A 25794-nucleotide genomic window follows, 5' to 3' on the forward strand; every position below is an offset into this window, starting at 1 on the left:
ATGATCAGGTGTCACATGTCATGTTCAGTACAGGAGTGGTAGTGAATGTTGTATGATCAGGTGACACATGTCATGTTTTATACAGAATTTGTAAATGATTGTTGTATGATCCTGTGTCATGTCTTGTGTCATGATGATGCAAGATTTATGTAAAACCAAAGGAATTTTTTAATAGAATACCATGAAAGTGTATGTTAAGGGTCTTAAAGTATAATAAAATAAATCACAATATTTCAGTTGTATGCAGTTAAGAGGTTTTAGACAGCAACCCTTTGACATACAAACTAGAGTGGTATTCATCAGTGAAATGAATAAATCACAATGTTTCAGTTGTGTATGCTCACAAATTATTAGACAGCAACCCTTAGACATACAAACTGGAGTGGTATTCATCAGTGTTATGAAGTAAATCACAATATTTCAGTTGTATATGCTTACAAATTATCAGACAGCAACCCTTTGTCATACAAACTAGAGTCTTATTCATCAGTGTAATGAAGTAAATCACAATATGTCAGTTGTATACAGTTCATGCAGTAAGGAAGTATCAGACAGCAACCCTTTGACATACAAACTGAAGTGGTTTTCATCAGTGTAATGAAGTCAATCACAATATTTCAGTTGTATACAGTTAGGAAGTATCAGACAGCAACCCTTTGACATACAAACTGGAGTGGTATTCATCAGTGTAATAAAGTATTTCAAGTTTGTTTGGGCCTGTTATTTGTTTCTTCGTCCGGCCATGGCATTCTCTTTCTACTTCATGTACTTAATGTGTTTTTTCGCTGTTTTACTTGGGTATAGGTGTTGAATATAGGAGTTGTATACATTAATGTTGCGTACTGATGTTTCTCACTGTTTGTGTTGAATACTGGAGTTGACTATATTGGTGTTGTGAAATAATGTTTTGCACTGTTTTTGTGGAATACAAGAGTTCTATATACATTTGGGATGTGTAATCATGTTTCATAATATTTTGAAGACTATTTGCAATAATCAGAAATTAACATTGAATCACTGAACACTAACAAGAGCAATGTTTAACTGATTCATATTGTGTTTACTATATATAATAAATACATTTTACTTCACTTACCCAATCATCAGTTCTACATTCCAAACTAGCTCCATTCTTTACACATATTTCTACCTCTTTTATATTCCCCTCCTTTGCAGCTGTAAGAAGTTTCTGTAAGCAAAACAAAGTTTTAACATTTTCCTCTAGAACATACAAATGTATCATAAACATAATAATTGAATTTAATAAGCTACATGTTTACAGTTTCAATAGCTTATATCAAATACAGTAATTACCAAAACGGAGTAAAATTGTTGTCTATAGTTTTTTTTATAAAAGACTTTATAGATAACTGTAGTATGTATCAGTTTTTGCTGGGGTTTGTATTGCTTGATCTTTAGTTTTTTATGTAATACTTTGAAGATTGTTGTTTGAATTGTTTTCGTTTTTCATTTTTTGCCATGGCGTTGTCAGTTTCTCTTCAACTTACATTGTAAAAGAGTTGTGAATATCCTTTGATATCTTACATCTCTTTTTTTCTCCCCTGGAATTTTGTATATTGAAATTCTTCTCACTGTAATGATATTGATTTTTTCCTATTCTCCTTCTTACAAAACTACACACCTGTATCTTTCTGTACAGTTTATTGACAACATAGGTCACATGACATAGGTCACATGACACTGACTGACTATGAGAATACTACACGCCTGTATCTTTCTGTACAGTTTATTGACAACATAGGTCACATGACACTGACTGACTATGAGAATACTACACGCCTGTATCTTTCTGTACAGTTTATTGACAACATAGGTCACATGACACTGACTGACTATGAGAATACTACACGCCTGTATCTTTCTGTACAGTTTATTGACAACATAGGTCACATGACACTGACTGACTATGAGAATACTACACACCTGTATCTTTCTATACAGTTTATAGACAACATAGGTCATATGACACTGACTGACTATGAGAATACTACACGCCTGTATCTTTCTGTACAGTTTATTGACAACATAGGTCACATGACACTGACTGACTATGAGAATACTACACGCCTGTATCTTTCTGTACAGTTTATTGACAACATAGGTCACATGACACTGACTGACTATGAGAATACTACACACCTGTATCTTTCTGTACAGTTTATTGACAACATAGGTCACATGACACTGACTGACTATGAGAATACTACACGCCTGTATCTTTCTGTACAGTTTATTGACAACATAGGTCACATGACACTGATTGACTATGAGAATACTACACGCCTGTATCTTTCTGTACAGTTTATTGACAACATAGATAGATATAGGAAGATGTGTTGTGAGTGCCAATGAGACAACTCTCCATACAAATAACAATTTAAAAAGTAAACCATTATAGGTTAAAGTACGGCCTTCAACACAGAGCCTTAGCTCACACCGAACAACAAGCTATAAAGGGCGCCAAAATTACTAGTGTAAAACCATTCAAACGGGAAAACCAACGGTCTAATCTATATAAACAAAACGAGAAACGAGAAACATAGGTCTGACTATGAGAATACTACATGCCTGTATCTTTTTGTACAGTGTATTCACAATATAGGTCATATGGCTTTTAAGAAGAAAAACTTACCTCATCCCAACTTGCCATTATATCCTGTAAAAGAAAGAGAAAACATTGTATCAAATTTGTACTCAGTTGTTATTTGATGAGGAATAATGAAACTGTAATTATGATGTCATATTTAGATTGTCCCAATATGTTTAATTATTGAAATTGATCAAATCTGTATTTTCTCTAAATTATGATTAACATCCAAATTTGTGTTATGGAACATTATTACATACCACCATAAACATGATAAAAAAAAATTGTATTATATAATTTTAGAACAAAATCACTCTTATTTTAAATAGATGCTGTACTTTCAGATTTTGCCTACAGTTTAGTGTCACGTTAAAACAATCAAGAGCCATAACTCCTGAGTAGTATAATATTTTATAAGTGAAAATTGGCAATTTCATAATTGAATGCAAGTTATTACACAGAAATGTCATTAACAGTTATTTTTCAATCAATTAAGGACAATAGCCCTTAATCAGAAAAAGTCTTTGTAGCAACCATTTGTCTAAATTAGTTATGTCACTTTTGGTTTCTGGTGGAGAGTTGTCTCATTGGCAATCATACTGCATCTCAGTATTTTGATATTGTTAAAACATCTTCAGTTTCAGCATAAATCATTAAAAAAAAACTTAAAGTAAAGTATTAAAGCCCCTGTCTTAAGCTAATTATCAATTTTATTAAATACCCAAAGTGAAATCTGTTGGTCCAAGTTCTGCAACTGTCAATAAAGGATTACACGTGGGCCTTCGTTAAACTCTAATTTCAACTTCAGAATGTTATGTTAAGTCTGTCTTCATGGCCTTTATGCCACTTTATATTACATACCCCTTCTGCCAACAGTCAATTAACATGATAAGAAACTGCAAATAAAGTTTTATAAAAAATGTTAAATAAATACACAGATGAAAACCTGTAAACAAAAGTGCACATTCTGTTTTGTCTGCTTTACTGATAATCATTGAATGTTGACATGTGTTGAAAGTGTAAAGTGTAACTAAGAAACATTCAATTAAAGTTTGCAGGTATTTGGCCCAGTAGTTTCAGAGGAGAAGATTTTTAAATGTTAGCAAACTTGATGAACAAATTGTGTAAAATTGTCTTTAAGGGGGTTCGCGGGTCTAAATCATTTATATAGGATTTTTCTAAATTTTTCTATAAATGAACTTTATCTTATGGTTAATAGAAAAATAAAATAAAAAAATGGGGTCACCATTCATTTGCGCTCACAATCTGCCTTCGAAAGAAGCATACATCTTTGCAAAAGTGTTTTTTTTCCTGTTGAAATAATAGGAGAAATAAAGGTAATATCGAAATAAAAAAAGATATTTATTACAGAAATCGCTCAAATTTTACAATAATTTAGTTTAAGTGCAGCATATATCGAAATTATATTAAAAATTATAGGTCACCGATGAATTAAAAGAGATATTTCAATTTTAAAACCAAAAATTGTCATATGTGATAAGGTTAGTTTCCTCCCGCAGGTTGGCGTTTTCCTTCAAGTACTACGGTTTAGTACGCCACTAAAACTGACTGCCATGAAATTACCCATATGGTGTAGAAAGTGATGTTTATAAAACCAAAGCAAACAATCAAAGTTTTAAATCTTTGCCCATTTATACAAGGAGCCGTAGTGGTTGAGCCATTTAACTTGTGGTAATTTTACCAAACTGTGACCACAACTTCAAATGTGACATCAGGCCTCTGTTCAATGGGCAGTCCCACAATAAAAGTTCAATTTTCACATCATACATTTTATATGGTTTATTTGTCAGTTTCCTGCCTCAGTTCTGTGTTTTTTTCTGGGTACTTTGGTTAACTCTGCCAATAAAACTGACTGTCTTACATGAAATTATCCATATGATGTAGAATGTGACATTGACGGTTGACCCCTTTCAAAGAAACCACCAGCATGTACACACAACAATGCTGCAATGCTTTAGACAACATTGATCTAGAGACTTCATGATTTACATGATTGTATAAAGCTTTTAAATGTAAAAAAAAAAATCCCTACCTACCTACCTCATGTACCTACCCACCTGCTGATAGTGTGGGTCGGCAATGCCAAACAAACAATTTTTTTAAGGGTGGCCCTATCATTAAGTAACGTTTTTTTCATATCAAGGAATTATTTAAAATGAAATTGATATTGCATTCCTTCCTATTTTATACTAGACTGATAAATATATATTTTACTCAAAATTTCATGCAAACGAGACCGTAAAAAGGAATTACATTGTAGATTTCTGCGCAGATGCGGGAATTCAAAACATGACATAATTATGATCTTAACCTGCTAAGGCTTAGTCCAAGATTACTCTGAAGTACAGACAACAGTCGCGGATCTTAGACATTTTCATAAGTGGGGGCCCACTGACTGTCTAAGAGGGGGCCCGCTTCGGTCATGCCTCAGTGATTCCCTATATAATCAACAACAAAAATTCCAACTAGAGGCTCTAAAGAGCCTGTGTCGCTCACCTTGGTCTATGTGAATATTAAACAAAGGAAGCAGATGGATTCATGACAAAATTGTGTTTTGGTGATAGGGATGTGTTTGTACATCTTACTTTACTGAACATTCTTGCTGATTACAATTATCTCTATCTATAATAAACTTGGCCCAGTAGTTTCAGTGGAAAACGTTAATAAAAATTTACAAATTTTATGAAAATTGTTAAAAATTGACTGTAAAGGACAATAACTCCTTAGGGGGTTAATTGACCATTTGGGTCATGTTGACTTACTTTAAGGTCTTACTTTGCTGTAAATTATTGGTGTTTACAGTTTATCTCTATCTATAATAATATTCAAGGTAATAACCAAAAACAGCAAAATTTCCTTAAAATTACCAATTCTGGTCAGGGGCAGCAACCCAGCAACGGGTTGTCCGATTCATCTGAAAATTTCAGGGCAGATAGATCTTGACCTGATTAACAATTTTACCCCATCAGATTTGCTTTAAATGCTTTGGTTTTTGAATTATAAGCCAAAAACTGCATTTTACCCCTATGTTCTTTTTTGCCGTGGCGGCCATCTTGGTTGGATGGCCGGGTCACATGACACATTTTTTAAACTAAATACCCCAAAGATGATTGTTTGGATTAATTTGGCCCAGTAGTTTCAGAGGAGAAGATTTTTGTAAAAAATTACTAACAGTCAGGGGACTTACTGAAATAAGTGATTTTTAAATCACTTATTTGAGTAGCAAATTTAAGGTTTTGTCACAAATTGGGATTTTGTAGTTTTTTCAAAATTTTAAACACATAGGTTTAAATAATATCTTTTAATTAGTAAAATTAAAAAATATGAACTTTTTGCTTCTTTTAAGAACAAGGTTTATGCCTTTGATGCTATCATTCAGCTGAAAATTCTATTTTAGTTGAAAAAATGCTATAATAATAGCTTTACATAATGAACTGATACTTTCTTAAAAGATTTTTCACAGCAGTAGGAGTATTTTTCCTGTGAAGTTCAAGGTTTCATCTTTTAGATAATGTAATAAAATTCTACTGTTCGCGATAAAAATTTCACTGTTCGGGGGTGTTGAAATTAGTGGGGGTTATTAAAAGAATGATACTTGAAGAAGTGATTTTTGGGAAGGAAATTGAGGTCTGATACTTAAACAAGTGATTTTTATGTCATTATCCTGGAATCAGTACAAGGTCATCACCTGAAATGACCTGGTCATCCTAGACAACACAGATGTTGGTTCTGATAAGTTTAGAAACATAATTAGTCCCTGGATCATTAGTATTCTATATTTAAAGCTACAATAAAATTAAATCACGTCTTCTAGTGATTGATTTGTACTACTTAAATAGGTGATTATTAAAGAAAGACAACTCTAACTTCCAACCATTATGGAAATAATGTTACTTGAATCAGTGATTTAGAAAATCACTTGTTTAAGTAAGTCCCCTGACTGACTAAGATTTACCAAAAATGGTTAAAAATCGACTATAAAGGGCAATAACTCCTAAAGGGGTCAACTGACCATTTCGGTCATGTTGACTTATTCATGTTATTTGTAAATCTTACTTTGCTGAACATAATTGCTGTTTACAGTTTATCTCTATCTATAATAATATTCAAGATAATAACCAATAAAAACAGTAAAATTTCCTTAAAATTACCAATTCAGGGGCAGCAACCAAACAACAGGTTGTTCGATTCATCTGAAAATTACAGGGCAGATAGATCTTGACCTAATATACAATTTTACCCCGTAAAGTTTGCTCTAAATGCTTTGGTTTTTGAGTTATAAGCCAAAAACTGCATTTTACCCCTATGTTCTATATTTAGCCATGGCGGCCATCTTGGTTGGTTGGCGGGGTCACCGGACACATTTTTTTAAACTAGATACCCCAATGATGATTGTGGCCAAGTTTGGTTTAATTTGGCCCAGTAGTTTCAGAGGAGAAGATTTTTGTAAAAGATTACTAAGATTTACGTAAAATGGTTAAAAATGGACTATAAAGGGCAATAACTCCTAAAGGGGTCAACTGACCATTTCGGTCATGTTGACTTATAAGTAAATCTTACTTTGCTGAACATTATTGCTGTTTACAGTTTATCTCTATCTATAATAATATTCAAGATAACAACCAAAAACAGTAAAATTTCCTTAAAATTACCAATTTAGGGACAGCAACCCAACAACGGGTTGTCCGATTCATCTGAAAATTTCAGGGCAGATAGATCTTGACCTGATAAACAAATTTACCCCCTGTCAGATTTTCTCTAAATGCTTTGGTTTTTGAGTTATAAGCCAAAAACTGCATTTTACCCCTATGTTCTATTTTTAGCCATGGCGGCCATCTTGGTTGGTTGGCGGGGTCACCAGACACATTTTTTAAACTAGATACCCCTATGATGATTGTGGCCAAGTTTGGTTTAATTTGACCCAGTAATTTCAGAGGAGAAGATTTTTGTAAAAGATTACTAAGATTTACGTAAAATGGTTAAAAATGGACTATAAAGGGCAATAACTCCTAAATGGGTCAACTGACCATTTCGGTCATGTTGACTTATAAGTAAATCTTACTTTGCTGAACATTATTGCTGTTTACAGTTTATCTCTATCTATAATAATATTCAAGATAACAACCAAAAACAGTAAAATTTCCTTAAAATTACCAATTTAGGGACAGCAACCCAACAACGGGTTGTCCAATTCATCTGAAAATTTCAGGGCAGATAGATCTTGACCTGATAAACAATTTTACCCCCTGTCAAATTTTCTCTAAATGCTTTGGTTTTTGAGTTATAAGCCAAAAACTGCATTTTACCCATGTTCTATTTTTAGCCATGGCGGCCATCTTGGTTGGTTGGCGGGGTCACCAGACACATTTTTTAAATTAGATACCCCAATGATGATTGTTGCCAAGTTTGGATTAATTTGGCCTAGTAGTTTCAGAGGAGAAGATTTTTGTAAAAGCTAACGACGGACGACGACGACGACGGACGACGGACGCCAAGTGATGAGAAAAGCTCACTTGGCCCTTTGGGCCAGGTGAGCTAAAAAAGGGGGGCCCCCTAAATCAGCCTCTGGACAAGCTGGGGCTACGGAACCCGGCTTGTGGCCCCTGTCTTGCAAAACTGCCAGTGGACATTGTAATCCTCGACTATGCCAGACAAGCTTGGGTGTTTCTTGGACACCCTGCTGTTTTTATCGCAAAAATCTCTGACTTTGAAATACTGTCAAACTGAAAATCTTTATGCTTCCTGAACAGGGAGATCAGCAGTAACTGTGTAAATAAGTTAACTGTCAAAATATGTTTAATATTTTTAATTAACACCATAATTTGTGTATTTTAAAAATGTTTGACAAAATAATTCATGTAATTTGTGTTTCTTCCCCCGATTCTATCACCCTTCACAAATCCTTAAGGCCAAAAAAACTTATTTAATTTAACAAACAATAGTTAATTTCAGCCCCAAAGATTGTTTTTATTTGAATTTGTGATACAGATTATATTATTTCTTAAGTCCCAATACCAGGAATCATTAAGGACTTTATTTCGGTTTATTCATTCAGGAAGAAAGTGTAAAGTTTCTGAAAGCATGGAAAGTAGGATGAATGTTGATTCTAATGCAACAACGTTTGTAAAATTCATTTTGATTGGATAACGTCACTTTCTTACATGGCATCAATTGACAATTGATGCTATGGGACGTACGCTCAAGCGCAGACGGCATATGACAGATTTTAAATACATGTTTTAACATTGTTTTCTGTCAGTTTCATTAGAATGGAGATAACAACATGAACAATATTGTATTTTAAGCTCCGACGGCATCAATTTGGGATTTGATGGTCGCAAATACCCGTTTACTGTCTCTGCTAACGCGTCGCCAGTAAACTTAATTTGCGACCATCAAATCCCCAATTGATGCCGTCGGAGCTTAAAATACAATACAGTTATCTCCTAAAGGAAAAGTCCTGACATATCCTGGTCTATATTATATTTATTTTTGAAAGTCTTGAGATATCCTGAGAATTCCCCTAGTTTAAAGCTGCTTGATTTGAAAGTCCTGACATTTCCTGTATATCAACTTTTTCCCTAAAAAAGGGGCTAAATGCTTTACAGGATATTTTCAGGATTTCCCAGGTTAATCTTGAGATATCCTGTTTAAAAAAATTGTCAGGATTTATTTCTGCAAGGGTTTTTGGCCCCTAATTCCTAAACTGTTGGACCAAAACTCCCAAAATCAATTCCAACCTTCCTTATTATGGTCATAAACCTTGTGTTAAAATTTCATTGATTTCTATTTACTTATACTAAAGTTATAGTGCGAAAACCAAATGTCTTCGGACGACGACGACGTCAACGTGATACCAATATACGACCAAAAATTTTTCAATTTGTGGTCGTATAAAAATTGAATCGTAATTTTCTGTCTATATGCACATCTTTTTAGTATGTCCTCATTATCTACAAAGTTCATGAATTTCTGTTGTGTGGTTTTAGAGGAGTTGCAATGACATGAACAGGACTGACGGACGGACAGATGAACAGAGAGACCGACGGATAACAGTGTACCATAATACGTCCCGTAAACAGGCTTATAAAAATGTAAGTGGGACAAAAGAGGGAAGGGAATTTGATTGCCACTGGAAAAAAGGGTATATGATTGATGGGAATAGACATGTACATTAAGCCTTCCAAGAGTAATGAGTTGTTGCCATGGTTCTTTTATGCACAGCCTTTATAAACATACTGTATGTTCAGGATTTCAGGATAATAATATTTCAATATAGAACTTTTATTCTTTTCCAGAAATAAACAAGAGTGCACACGCTGAAATGTCTCGCCTTTTATACTGATCATTGATATTATGTTGATAGTCCTAAGTATAAAGCTAAGCTTTATAACAACTGTCACATAAAATTAACATTAACCAAGATAACTAAACATAGACCAATGAACCTTGAAAATGAGGTCAAGGTCAGATGAACCATGCCAGGCAGACATATACAGCTAACAATGCTTCTATACAACATATATAGTTGACCGATTACTTATAGTTTAAGAAAAATAGACCAAAACACAAAACCTTAACACTGTGCAATGAACCGTGAAAATGAGGTAACAGTCAAATAAAACCTGTGCGATTGACATAAAGATCATAAAATATTTCCATACAACAAATATAGTAGACCTTATATATAATATAATGGCATATAGTATTAGATAAAAAGACCAAAACTCAAAAACTTAACTTTGACCACTGAACCATGAAAATGAGGTCAAGGTCACATGACATCTGCCCGCTAGACATGTACACCTTACAATCGTTCCATACAACAAATATAGTAGACCTATTGCATATAAGTATGAGAAAAACAGACCAAAACACAAAAATTTAACTATAACCACTGAGCCATGAAAATGAGGTCAAGGTCAGATGACACCTGTCAGTTGGACATGTACACCTTACAGTCCTTCCATACACTGAATATACTAGCCATATTGCTTATAGTATTTGAGATATGGACTTGACCACCAAAACTTAACCTTGTTCACTGATCCATGAAATGAGGTCGAGGTCAAGTGAAAACTGTCTGACAGACATGAGGACCTTGCAAGGTATGCACATACCAAATATAGTTATCCTATTACTTATAACATGTATAATCAGAGAGGATTCAACATTACAAAAATTCTGAACTTTTTTTTCAAGTGGTCACTGAACCATGAAAATGAGGTCAAGGACATTGGGCATGTGACTGACAGAAACTTCGTAACATGAGGCATCTATATACAAAGTATGAAGCATCCAGGTCTTCCACCTTCTAAAATATAAAGCTTTAAAGGAGTTAGCTAACGCCGCAGACGCCGTAGCCGCCGCCGCCGGATCACTATCCCTATGTCGAGCTTTCTGCAACAAAAGTTGTGCAGGCTCGAAAAAAATTGCATAGAAAAACTGCATTTATTTCTTTCATTTCAAAATCCTGGGTATTTTGGGAAAAAGGACCCTGGGCAGTCTGGGGGAATATTTCACACAATTTTCAATGAAATTGGGGAAACCCAACAAATATACCAGATGTGAGTTTTGATGTGTATAGTTCTTTAGAAATTACCTCTTTTGTGAAAATAAGAAAAAAAGAAACTACATGATCACGATGATTGCCATTTATAATTCTATTTTCCTGTCCTTTTCGTTTTTAAACTTGACAACATGGCATCAAAATACAGTACTTCTTATAACCCACATGTGATAAGATTGTTTTCACCTTCAACATTTGTTCAAAGACAGAAACCATGGTAACAGTTAATAAATTCTGGGATAGCCTATACAATAAGATTTTTTTTTTAACTGGCCAAGCAGGCCAACACTTTTCTAAATTCACTTACCCTTCCAGATATTTACTTTTCCTTCAAAATTGAGAAAGAATTACCTCATAGATCTGTAGTAATGTGTTTAGTTAGCCTTTGTTAGTCTTTATATGTTTTGGAGTTTAGTGTGACGTCCATTTTCACTGTCTAATACACAATTTTATTTAGGGGCCAGCTGAGGACCACCTAAAGGGTGTGGGATTTTCTCGCTGCGTTGAAGACCCATTGCTGGCCTTCATCTGTTGTCTGCTCTTTGGTCGGGTTGTTGTCTCTTTGACATATTCTCCATTTCCATTCTCAATTTTATTATATTATACAAATATCCAATGTCAATTTATTTTTAGTGAGGAAGAAAGTGAAAGTAACATTTTATTAGATTTATACATGAACATTTGTTAACTCTTCCAATTAGTTTCTGTAAAAAAATATATTACTTTTTTCTTTTTTCATGTTTTTCTTTTTCATAATTTTCAATTCAAGAGTTTTATTTGATTGTCACCTATGGCGATTTCAGGCGATTTTATTTTTAATTTATTTTTTGTATTTGTTTGGTAAACCCAGAATTAGCCTTGTCCACTTCCTGAATCTGGTCCAGTATTGATTTTGTCTACATTTCCAGTTTATAGCCGCCATTTGTCGAAGTTGTCATGGTTGTATTTTGTCAGTTGGATATGTTTTTCACTCGGTTTTACACATTGCTTGTTTGCCATTTTCGGCATAAAGCTAGCAGTTGACAGTCAGGGGTACTACTTGTAATAGTTATTTTTATTTACTCGAAGAAGTGATATTAATATACTTATATAAGTAAATTTGTAGGATACTTATACAAGTGATTATATTTACTTGTATCTAGGTAAAAAAAATATTGGCTGAGTTATGTCCCTTAGACATTCAGATTTTTTTACTCAAAAGTAGAGAAGTAAACTAGAGGCTCTAAAGAGTCTGTGTCACTCACCTTGGTCTATGTGAATATTAAACAATGGACACAGATGAATTCATGACAAAATTATGTTTTGGTGATGGTGATGTGTTTGTAGATCTTACTTTACTAAACATTCTTGCTGCTTACAATTATCTCTATCTATAATAGTACTTTCTGTGGAAAATGTTATTGAAAATCTTCAAATTTTAAGAAAATTGTTAAAAATTGACTATGAAGGTGTAATACCACCATTGATTTTCCCCTATCAGTCTTTGTTAAATTTGCACTTTTCAAAAAATTGTGCAGAATTTATCTTTGTTTCAAATAAAGAAATACTTGGTATGAGTAAAGTTTTATCCTGTCCAGTTCTATAGAAAAAGTTTCACATAACATTTCATTGCATATAAGAAAATAACCATCATTGTAAGTTAACCAATCAAATTTCTCCCCTTATTTTATCTGTATACAAGGTTTAGTCACCATGTAACCTCAAGATTACAAAATTTTCTATAGAAATCACAAATAAAAAATAATGGTGTTTTGAAATACCCAAGACATATGTTTATGACACAGAAATAGTTTTACTGCAATAAAATGTAGGATTAATTACCTACAATGGTCAAATTCAAGGGAATATTTTTTTAGACCTACTTTCGTATGCAACCGGATGTGACGTACCATGATCATGATGATTTGGTGGTATTACACCTAAAGAAGACCTTTTGTTCAATAAACTGAATGTGACTTTTTCCCTTTGTAATACTGGTTATTTCAAGCATTTCTGTCAAGTTTTGTCATAATCAGTTCAATAGTTTGAGAAAAATCTAGTATATTGAAAGACGACATCTACAGCGATTCGAGCAAAATTTCTTCGACAAATCTAAACCAAGTCGCATCAAGATAGAATAGAGTGTGGACCAATAAATGATCAAATATCTATCTTATCTGCCTACAAACAGTTGAAAATGATACACAAGATGATTTAAGGAACATAAAATACCACTAATAAACCTCTTTGTCTTCTTTATAAGGTCTCTTTGGGTCAATTTATACCTCTCATTTCCTCAAAATTTTAACTTTTCAGGCCAATAAATAAAAATATTGGGGTAACTTTCAATCATTTATGGTGGAAATGTTATAAGAAATGAGTAATTGAAGCATTTTAGAAGAATGAACAATCCATATAAAAAATTAAAAACCAATTGTTCAGAGAACAATTGAAGGTCTTTCCATCAAAACAATGTATTTTGATATGAAAAGTTGTGAAACTAAGTTTAAAATGTCATTTCAATCGTCAAATGATAGCTCCTAGTAAGCTGATCCCAAAAATATATTGTTTCCATACATTTTTTTTAAATAAGGGAGATAATTTGTTACTTCCAGTTTGAAAAATGTTACTTCCGATTATATTTGAATATTTACTGGACACTGATTCCAAAAATATCTGGTTCTATATACTTTTATATTAAAAAGTACAAAAAAATAGCTATTTCCGGTTTACAAAAGGTCACTTCCGGTTGTTTTTTACAAGGTTAAATGGTTTGATATCTTTTTCTAAAAGTTGTATATCTTTATCATGTATACATATAGAATAAAAGCAAAGGTCAAAATCTAGAACGTCAAATTAAGCTATGACCTTGAGATCAGTTTCAAGGTCATAAACCAAGGACCTCAAATCAAAAGACTATAGGTCTTTATTATATTTAGTTAATGAGTTATATCACCAAACGCATATTTTTAAATACAAGAGGGGAGAAAACTCCCTTTTACATTCAACGTACGCTTGCAATCAAAATTTACATCTTACGACATGTCGCAACTAACAATTTAGTAAAAATAATTTGTTGATATCTTATACAGTCTTTGGATATAAGTGAAAATAAGCCAAATTCAAATATTAGAATATGACCTTGACCTTTGACCTTGATCTAATTTTCATTTTTTGGGACCAAGGACCTCAAATCAAAAGATCCTAGGTCTCTATCACTTATGATTTATAAGATAGAAATTCATATCACTTATATCAGATGCATCAGGGGAAATAACTCTCATATGGAGCGGTCATATCGCTTCGGTCAAAATAGGACAAATCATGCGAAGGATATAACGAGCAATTTTGTAAAATAAATTTGTCATAATCTTTTACGTTGCGAAGGAGATGCGCTAACAAGGAAAACAGTGTTTGGGGAGATAACTCCTACAAAGAAAAGTATTCGTTTACGCAGGGTAAATTTCAAAAGTGCATAAACTGTTCGATATCATATACCAAATATCTAAGCGACATATTGCGAAACAAATGTTTATCGCAAGAACAAAATTAGGCGGAAGAAAAAAAAAAAAAAAAAAATAATCAGAAGAAAAACAATAGGTCTTTCCACAGAAAAGTGGAAAGACCTAATTACTGTCTCCATGAAGGTTTCAATAAGTCCTTACGTAAAAATTAAATTTACGCCGCGTTCCAAAGAGGGACATAAAAGGCTTCTCTTTTAGTGAATAACTTGTCGTTACAACATTAAAAATAATTTCATCTACTTATAACTATATATTTATTTAAGTATTACCTAGGAAAATGTTATATCATAGCAAAATATAAGAAATAAGGAGAAAAAGCCGGGACCCCCCTCCACAAAAATGAATATATGCACTTAGTATGGCTTGTTCTGTCAACTGAATATTCATGGTACAGTCCTATTTCAAGACAATTTTCTCATAAAATGTGTTTTGAAGACTCAATCCACTCAGAATATTTCATTTTTTGTATTATTTCACTTAAATAGCAAGAAATTTTAACACATGAAATTACTCACAAGGCCATAGGTGCATGTACAGCTTCCCATATTAGGTGTAATACCACCATTGATTTTCCCCTATTAGTCTTTGTTAAATTTGCACTTTTCAAAAAATTGTGCAGAATTCATCTTTGTTTCAAATAAAGAAATACTTGGCATGAGTAAAGTTTTATCCTGTCCAGTTCTATAGAAAAAGTTTCACATAACATTTCATTGCATATAAGAAAATAACCATCATTGTAAGTTAACCAATCAAATTTCTCCCCTTATTCTATCTGTGTACAAGGTTTAGTCACCATGTAACCTCAATATTACAAAATTTTCTATAGAAATCACAAATAAAAAAAAATTCGTAAGGGTTCCACGGAACCCAGTGTCTCGCCTACGTTTGCTGTTAATCGCAGACTCAACAAAAATGAGGAAAAACATCAATAAAAATTTCCCTCTCGATACTGTCTTTTGATTGAAAGACAATGAAAGAAGCTTCCAAGTTTGGTAAAAAATCCAGGATAGTTTATGAATCTAAAAAATGTTTTATAAACTTTAACTGCAGACTGTATGTAATGTTAACTGGAAGAAAAACTAAGTCCATTTATAAGTAAAATACGGAAAAAGTGAATTTTTTTTTTACAAAATTTACTTCTGAATAATATCTTATGATCAGAAACAAGCTTTTGTCTAAGTTTGGTAGAAATCCAGGATAGTTTAAGAACATTATAAAAATTTTAAAAACTTAAACCACAGAGTGAATGTTTTGTTTCTGGCAAAAAAACTAAGTCCATTTATAAGTAAAATACGGAAAAGTGGAAATTTATTTTTACAAATTTTCTTCTTGATACTATCTTATGATCATCAGATCATAAACAAGCTTCTGTCCAAATCAAGGATAGTTAATGAAAGTTATCAAAATTTTAAAAACTTTAACCACAGAGTGAATGTAATGTTTCCTTGCAGAAAAACTAAGTCCATTTATAAGTAAAATACGGAAAAGTGGAAATTTATTTTTACAAAATTTTCTTCTTGATACTATCTTATGATCATAAACAAGCTTCTGTCCAAGTTTGGTACAAATTAAGGATAGTTTATGAAAGTTATTAAAATTTTAAAAACTTTAACCACAGAGTGAATGTAATGTTTCCTTGCAGAAAAACTAAGTCCATTTATAAGTAAAATACGGAAAAAATGGAATTTTATTTTTACAAAATTTACTTCTGGATACTTTCTTATGATCATAAACAAGCTTTTCTCCAAGTTTAGTAGAAATTCAGTATAGTTTAAGAAAGTTGTTAAAATTTCAAAAACTTTAACCACAGAGTGAATATTTGTGGACGCCGCCGACGACGACGACGACAACGACGACGGAATGTAGGATCGCTTAGTCTCGCTTTTTCGACTAAAGTCGAAGGCTCGACAATAATGGTGTTTTGAAATACCCAAGACATATGTTTATGACACATAAATAGTTTTACTGCAATAAAATGTAGGATTAATTACCTACAATGGTCAAATTCAAGGGAATATTTTTGTAGACCTACTTTCGTATGCAACCGGATGTACCATGATTTGGTGGTATTACACCTGAAGGGCAATAACTCCTTAGGGGGTCAATTGACTATTTTGGTCATACTGACTTATTTTTAGTTCTTACTTTGCTGTACATTATTGCTGTTTACAGTTTATCTCTATCTATAATAATATTCAAGATAATAAGGCCACGGTTTTTTAATTTGATGGTTTACGGATTTTCCCCATGAAAAAGTCTGGTCGGTCGGTCAGGAAAAAAAAAAGAAAAAAAATCATCTTTGAAGACAGAAAAATATGCAAAATCAATATATATTTCACCTTTCTAACAATATGTTTGTTATGCTATTTTATCATCATTTCTTAAATTTTAGTTCGATGAAATATTATTGCTCAAATGTTATAAACATCGCATGACATTGTCTAATAAATTACAGTAAAAAAAGGGGGGTGCACGGACAAAGACGAAATTAAATCGTCATATCAGAAACAAGAAAAATAAATTCATGTAGCTCTTTATCAATTCCAGAAAACTTGGTGAATAATGATCTTCAAGCACGAAAACTGATAAAGAAAAAAATGTAAAAACGTCGTACGAAAATAAGTTTCAACACACGTGTTAAAAACCTAATAGACTCGTCCACTGGAAAACGTGATTATCGGGTTAATCTGTTGTCTCGCATTCCCGTTTTTTATCCAAATGGACGATATTTTTTTTATTATCTATGAAACAAGAAAATTCCAAATGATTTGTTAATATTCAGTACTTCAACTTGATGCCTTTACCCTGTCCACATTTGGACAAGTCTATTTCTATGAGATGCCAGGTGAGCTAAAAACGATCACAGTTTTGAACGATGGCGCAAGACATTTGAACGATGGTGCAAGTCATTTGACGATGGCGCAAGACATTTGAACGATGGCGGGGCGCCATCGTTAAACAGGTCATGGAGATCCCTGGCTAATAGTTCTTCCAACAGGGCTAGTAAAATCCTGCTAACAATAAGCCCTGGGCTAGTGAGCTTTAACAAAATTTCTTAACCCCTGATACTCCAATCATGTGATAAGAATCATGAGAATACTAGGTTGTTTTATACCCCAATCATGTGATAAGAATACTACATTTTTTTAACCCCAATCATGTGATAAGGCAGATTTTACAATAAGAAGGAATTATTGTTTTTTGTATCCATCAAAAAAGCAATTGCTGAAACTGTGAAACAGACTGTGTAATAGAGTAATGCATTATGTTATTGAATAAAATGTGTCTTTCTGAGTAAATAAAAATAAAAATTACTCTGTGTTTGTGTTTTATGTTAGAATTAGAGGGTTTTCAATTTCAAAATATTGGACATGGAATAGACATCATGACCTACTTTACTGACATCCAGCTTATTTGGAGTGGAATTTTGAAGTATTATTTATAAGTGGAGCCTAATAACATGGACTTATATTTTAATAAAAAGTCTTCTTTTGTGTTTTAATCATAACTTTAAGGCAGATTTTTATTGGTAAAGGCTAAAAAAGGTAATTTAATAATATTGTTGCTAACGTCACGTCTTTTCCGTCCATTGTGGTATGTCACGATCGCAATTTTCTTGTTAGTTCCCAGACAGCCCATTGTAGTTATTTTTATCCCGGGTTTTATAAATAATTGAAAATAGCAATCATATTAAATTTGGATGACGTAAGGGGGTCAAAGGACTTGAGGAATCAATATCATTGGCTGTTTTATTTTTTGCGAACGTTACTGTTCGAGGTTTCCGTCCAAATCAGTGTCACGTGAGCAACATATATTTATATCTGTAACTCTCCTGTATAGGAGTTACGATATCGCCCTTTGCAGAAATAGATTCGGAGTCAGTTCCTTCACATGATGGGGAAGCAAAGAAGGTAAGTTGTATGTAATATCGTTACAAGAGGACCTTAAATGTATTCCGTCCATCAAAAAGACGTTCGCAACAAAACATAATGTCATGATAGTAGATGTTGCTAATGTTACTATTACGAATTGGTTTCTTGTGTATTCATTTGATATAAAGTACACCTGCAAGTGACATTCTGTATATTTAGAAATTCTAAACCAGACTGTACAATTTTATTACTCCAGGCATATTTTAAACATCACTGTGTGCATACATTTTAACTTTTAAAGATGTTGTTGCTCATGTGACATGTCCAAATGTCGCTAACGTTACTAATTTTTTGGTTTCTTGTGTATTCATTTGATATAAAGTACACCTGCAAATGACATTCTGTATATTTAGAAATTCTAAACCAGACTGTACAATTTTATTACTCCAGGCATATATTAAACATCACTGTGTGCATACATTTTAACTTTTAAAGATGTTGTTGCTCATGTGACATGTCCAAATGTCGCTAACGTTACTCATTTTTGTCTCCGTCACATTAGCAACATGAAAGTAGGAGACAGAACACAATACTGTAAAATCTGCCATAAGAATACTACGTTGTTTTATACCCCAATCATGTGATAAGAATACTACGTTGTTTTATACCCCAATCATGTGATAAGAATACTACGTTGTTTTATACCCCAATCATGTGATAAGAATACTACGTTGTTTTATACCCCAACCATGTGATAAGAATACTACTTTGTTTTATACCCCAATCATGTGATAAGAATACTACGTTGTTTTATACCTCAATCATGTGATAAGAATACTACATTGTTTTATACCTCAATCATGTGATAAGAATACTACGTTGTTTTATACCCCAATCATGTGATAAGAATACTACGTTGTTTTATACCCCAATCATGTGATAAGAATACTACATTGTTTTATACCCCAATCATGCCAATCATGTGATAAGAATACTACGTTGATTTATACTCCAATCATGTGATATAAAGAATACTATGTTGTTTTAAACCCCAATCATGTGATAAGAATACTATGTTGTTTTAAACTCCAATCATGTGATAAGAATTATGAGAATACTACGTTGATTTATACTCCAATCATGTGATAAAAATACTTTGTTATTTTTAACCCCAATCATGTGATAAGAATACTATGTTGTTTTTAACCCCAATCATGTGATAAGAATACTACATTGTTTTATACCCCAATCATCAATGATCATGTGATAAGAATACTACTTTGTTTTATACCCCTATGTTCTATTTTTAACCATGCGGCCATCTTGGTTGGACACACTTTTTAAACTAGATACCCCAATGATGATTGTGGCCAAGTTTGGATTAATTCGTCTCAGTATTTTCAGAGGAGAAGATTTTTGTAAAAAGATTACTAAGATTTACAAAAAATGGTTAAAAATTGACTATAAAGGGCAACAACTCCTAAATGGGTCAACTGACCATTTCGGTCATGTTGACTTACTTGTAAATTTTACTTTGCTGAACATTATTGCTGTTTACACTTTATCTCTATCTATATTAATATTCAAAATAATAACCAAAAACAGTAAAATTTCCTTAAAATTACCAATTTAGGGGCAGCAACCAAACAACTAGTTGTCCAATTCATCTTGACCTGATAAACAATTTTACCCCATGTCAGATTTGCTCTAAATGCTTTGATTTTTGAGTTATTTATAAGCCAAAAACTGCATTTTACCCCTATGTTCTATTTCTAGCCATGGCGGCCATCTTGGTTGGTTGGCCGGGTCACCGGACAACTTTATTAAACTAGATACCCCAATGATGATTGTGGTCAAGTCTGATTTAATTTGGCCCAGTAGTTTCAGAGGAGAAGATTTTTGTAAACGACGGACGACGACTGAAGCGGGACTCAAAGTGATGGGAAAAGCTCACTTGGCCCTTGGGGCCAGGTGAGCTAAAAAAGGTAGGACTTTGTAACTACAGTAAAACCTGTATAAACCGGCCGGCTACGGGACTACGAAAAGGGGCCGGTTTGGACAGTGAGCCGGTTTATTCAGGTTTCCGTTTTGACCGGAAGTTAATGACTTGTGATGTCCGACAATTTGCATATAAAAGTTCTCTCTGATTGTAAATTATATCTGATAATTTAAAATACTTTCACTTCGTTTTTCATTTGCATCATAATGTTCGCAATGTTTGGATTGTAAGACGAGAGTTTTGATTTACTCCCATGATCAATAATTTGAAATGTTGGAATGGACGATTAAAAAGCCAGAATATTATCAAACGTAATTTCATCACATTCGAAAGGTTGTCGTACAATGTACAATATCCATTGATTGTTGTCATCCGGGTGTTTTTCATTATCAAGGTCATTTGTTTAGGGGTTCACAACAGGGAACCCAGGATTTCAAAATCACGATGTGAATTTCTTACTCCGCGATTTTAATTTGTTTATCCAAGTTAAAACGTAAGTTCAATCCGAGATATATTCGGTGTTTCTTTTCGTTTAATTGACACGTTTATAATGTTTTAATAAATAATACGCTCACTACTGTACGATTGTAGGTTCACAGTTTGACACCTGACTAATTGATTATCCCGAAAAGCCATATTGTATAAACAAATATGTTTTGATTACATATCGATCATTTAAATTAATTAGACAAACCGGTTTTGACAGGTAATAATTAATGCAATTAAGAGTATTGGGACTTCATAATTAGACCGGAATTCGGAATACACAGGGTCCGGTTTACAAAGGGTATTTTAACAAAGACTTTGAATGGAAAAATATGGGACTTTCATTTTCGGCCGGAATGGACAGGAAACCGGTTTATTCAGGGTCCGGTTTAATCAGGTTTGACTGTACGTAAAAATTTCTAACCAGCAATGAAATTTCTTGTCAAAATTGGGTGTCAAAGTTCCCCCCAAAATTTGCTCTCAGACTCCAGACGTAAAAAATGGCTTCGGCGTTATGACGTCGTAGAAAGGCGTCCCAGAAAAAAAATGAAATAGCCTAGCCAGAAGTCATAGGGGTCTCATTAGGGGGTTCTGATCCTGGATCCCACATTGTTTTGTCAGATTCCCGTATCCCGCTTACACTATGTACGTAAGCAATTCTTATTTTGTTGTCATTTCCTGGGTCCCGCTAGACGTCATTTCCCATTTTCACAACACAATAGTTTGACTTTCAGGTGTCAGGCTTACAAAAAATAGGCAATCCCACGTCATGCTTAGACCCCAATGAGACCCAGTCATAATGATTTGGACTAGGTATGAACCTGAAATTTGAGCATGAATTGACAGCAAAATACGGTTTTGAAGAGGAGAGGTGAAAAAAGTAGTTGGGTACCTTCTCCTAAATATACGTTGATAGTGGTTCTTCCCATGGATAGAAAAAAAAGTGTTCAGACAAGCTTTTTATAAAAAAATACTTGTTTACAAAAATGTGGACAAACATCAGCGCCGCCTGGTGTCTAAAAACTATTCAATAGTTCAATGCACGTTTTGTACTGACTTTTAACTTTCAAATTTGGTTTCACAAATACTTTTACCTTGAAGAAAATAAAATTACTCAGTTAAATGTTCAATTGAAAATGTCTTCTCAGTCATTGTTCCGAACATGAATACAAAGAAGAAGAGATATGGAAACCCGGAAATATGTCAAACTGTGTTCAAACTGTAAAAAATATTTTTAAAATCACCTAAAATGAATGTGTCATTTCTTCACCCGAGTCAGATATAACAGAAATATTAAAAACTTACCCTTTAAAGCCATTGAAATGACGTCTTCTTGGTGAAAAAGAATTGTTTGCAGTCTGTCGATAGCAGTTAAATTCCGAGAAGAGCAGGAAGTTTTTGTCAAAACGAGACACTGAATAACGGTATTAATGAGGACAAGTCGGACCAAGAAAACTCGGACCAGCTTTAAAGAAACTCGGATAAGATTGACAGACAAATCGGACCAGTTTGAAACACCGATTGGGCCGAATTAAAGGCGATTCTTAACCTTTTCTAAAACAACTAGGAGCAATGGGAAACACTGATTGGGTCCATTTGAGAACGCTTCATAGTGGTTGATCAGAAGGGGGGAGGGGTTGCTAAACGGCGGAAACTGAACGGAAACGGAAACAAACATTTATATAGACGGAATTTAAGGGTGGAAATAAAGAACTATGAAAATCAATAGATCTTGTCTTGCTGGTAATTTTTGCTATTTAAAGTTTCTATCTATTTATCATATATAGGGCACTCTATTTCAATATAACAGGCGAACATGCGAGTGAGAAAATTCGTCATAGAAGGGTGATAACTCCTTAAAAGAAGCCATGAGAATGAAAACGGGGAATTTGTCAAAGAGACAACAGCCCGACCAAAGAGCAGACAACATCCGAAGGCCACCGATGGGTCTTTAATGCAACGAGAAAATTTCGCACCCGGAGGTGGTATCAGCTGGCCCAGGCCCCTAAATAAAATTGTGTACTAGTTCAGTGAAAATGCGCGTCACACTGAACTCCAAAACATATAAATGAGATAAAAATTTAAAAAAAAAACAAACAAGACTAACAAAGGCCAGAGGTTTCTGACTTGGGACAGGCGCAAAATGCAGCGGCGTTAAACATGTTTTGTGAGATCCCAACCTCCCCTATACCTCTAGCCAATGTAGAATAAACTACATATGAAGCAATACACACAGTAAAACTAATTTTAAAAGAAGTCCGCCGGTCCGATGTCAGATTAGACATGTTTTTCACATCAGGTTTTCGTTATTCATAGCGTTTTTTTAAAAGACAGCACTTGCATGTTATCCCTATGTTTTAATTGTAGCTATGTCGGCTAACTTGGCTGACGGGCAGGGTTATCCAATACAGTTTTTAAACTAGATACACCAATGGTAATTGTTGCAAAGTTTAACCGAGACTATCAGGCGACTCCCTAAAAGACATATGTGCAATAACATTTGGCCCAGTAGTTTCAGAGACTGCGAAGTTTTGTAAAAGTTAACAAAGCAAAATCGTACGACGAACGCCAAGTGACGAGAAAAGCTCACTTAGCAGGACCAGGTCACATCAAAAAAAACTCTCTCAAAGTATACCACTAACGACTAAAGCAGATCTTAGTACCAGCAGAAGAATTACTATAATTGTATCAACTAAGAAGACATCAACTAAATATGAACCACTAAATAAACCGTTACATCCAAAATGGAAAGACATAATAACTTAAGTATGGGCGAGAACAAAATTAGAATATTGATTCAATCGTACAAAGTATGAGGGCAAGAAGAAATAGGCCATAGAATGTAAAAAAAATAGACCTTAAAAATAGAGAATGGATTAGCAGCTATCATATTATTATTAACTATTTTTTTAACAATCATCAATACTAGTGCGATACCTGATGAATGGACAACAGGATTCATTTGTGCATTTCCGCTAATTAAGTGTCTCAAACATGCATTCTCTGCAAGATGCTGAAACACATAGTATAGTCCAACATAATGTGTTACCGTCTAGATTAGTGTAATATCATCAATGCTTTACGTCTTAGATGCATGATTTTTTTATTAGTTGTTAGTGGCTTTGAACTAGCTGTCAGTTAACTGCGAACTAGTGCTCTCAGATCTGTACCTAGTATCTTTTTGTTATTGAGATGTACAAGTACCCGGCCACGTCCACTTGTATTTGTGTCTATTTGATGAGATAAGCCTTTTCAACTGATTTGTATAGTTCGTTCTTATGTTGTAATGTTATACCACTGTCCCAGGTTAGGGGAGGGTTGGAATCCTGCTAACATGTCTAACCCTGCCACGTTATGTATTTATGTATAAAAAAAGAAGATGTGGTATGATTGCCAATGAGACAACTGCCACAAGAGACCAAAATGACACAGACATTAACAACTATAGCTCACCATACGGCCTTCAACATTGAAAAAGCCCATACCGCATAGTCAGCTATAAAAGGCCCCGATATGACAATGTAAAAGAATTCAAACGAGAAAACTAACGGTCTTATTTGTATAAAAAAAATTAACGAAAAGCAAATATGTAACGCATAAACAAACAACAACCACTGAATAACTGCAGGCTGCCTGTCTTTTGTACATAAATTAGGCCGCTAGTTTTCTCGTTTGAATTGTTTAAAATTGTCATTTCGGGACCTTTTATAGCTGACTATGTGGTATGGGTTTTGCTCATTGTTGAAGGCCGTACGCAAGCAAAGAGTCGTGGTAAATTAAACAACCTCAAACAGGTCCAACATGCCGTTGATTCTTGGGGATCTCAAGGATCTTCTAGGTCAGGTCTTATTTAGTAATGCTATCAGTGATATCTTGGAAAATCGGGTCAGGTGTTATTTAGTAAATGGTATCAGTGATATCTTGAAAAATCGTGTGTATGGCCAGTAGAAACACCCAAACGATCAGATGCGTAGCGTGAAATAAAGTATCATTTCCGTCATAAAAATAGAACAGAGCAGAATGAGTTTTCAGTTTTCTTGACATAATCACTAAAGACTACCAATATACGTAAAAGTTCTTTTCAAATTTCAATATTCTTTTTGTGTGTGTTAACGGGTGTCACATGTGGAGCTGGATCTATTTACCTTGGTAGCTTTCAAATTTCAATATTACTTTTGTGTGAATGTATATGAATACATGTCTATGTTAACAGGCGTCACATGTGAAGCTGGATCTATTTACCCTTCCGGAGCAGCTGAGATCACCCCAAGTTTTTGGTGGGGTTCATGTTGCTCAGCCTTTAGTTTATATGTTGCATTTTGTATACAATTAATTGTTTGTCTGTTTGTCTTTTGGTCTTTTTGACTTTTTTTCTTTTTTAGTCATGGCTTTGACGGTTTGTTTTCGACTTCTGAGCTTGAATAACCCTTTGGTATTTTTCGCCTATCTTTGTATGTTTTCTACTATAGTAGAACAGCATACCGAATAAGGGACACTATTTACAATTGTAATATTATGAAACAAAAGTCACGGCTGCTTGAGAGGAATTGAATTTTCAGAGTAGAATTAAGCGGCATGATATTCAACATGTTTAAAGCAGCGTGGACAATTTGATTTTGAAAACCTTAGGATATTACTACGACTAACTTGGTGAGGGCACTGTGCAAATCGTATATATCCATGTAGGCTTCTAATTGTTCGCCACTTTTTGCACATTAATTCGTATTTATTGATTT

At 33.7% G+C, this 25794-nt stretch overlaps 1 long non-coding RNA gene across 1 annotated transcript; it reads right to left on the reverse strand.

Moving 5' to 3' along the window:
- Positions 1-1101: 1101 nt before the first annotated feature.
- Positions 1102-22451, reverse strand: LOC139482704 (uncharacterized). Its single transcript, XR_011654922.1, has 4 exons — positions 22364-22451; positions 3330-3504; positions 2654-2677; positions 1102-1189 (listed from the first exon to the last, which is right to left on the reverse strand). It is a non-coding gene; the product is annotated as an uncharacterized lncRNA (long non-coding RNA).
- Between the last annotated feature and the right edge of the window lie 3343 nt (positions 22452-25794).

The sequence above is a fragment of the Mytilus edulis genome, chromosome 7, assembly GCF_963676685.1.
Source record: "Mytilus edulis chromosome 7, xbMytEdul2.2, whole genome shotgun sequence".
NCBI lineage: Eukaryota > Metazoa > Mollusca > Bivalvia > Mytilida > Mytilidae > Mytilus > Mytilus edulis.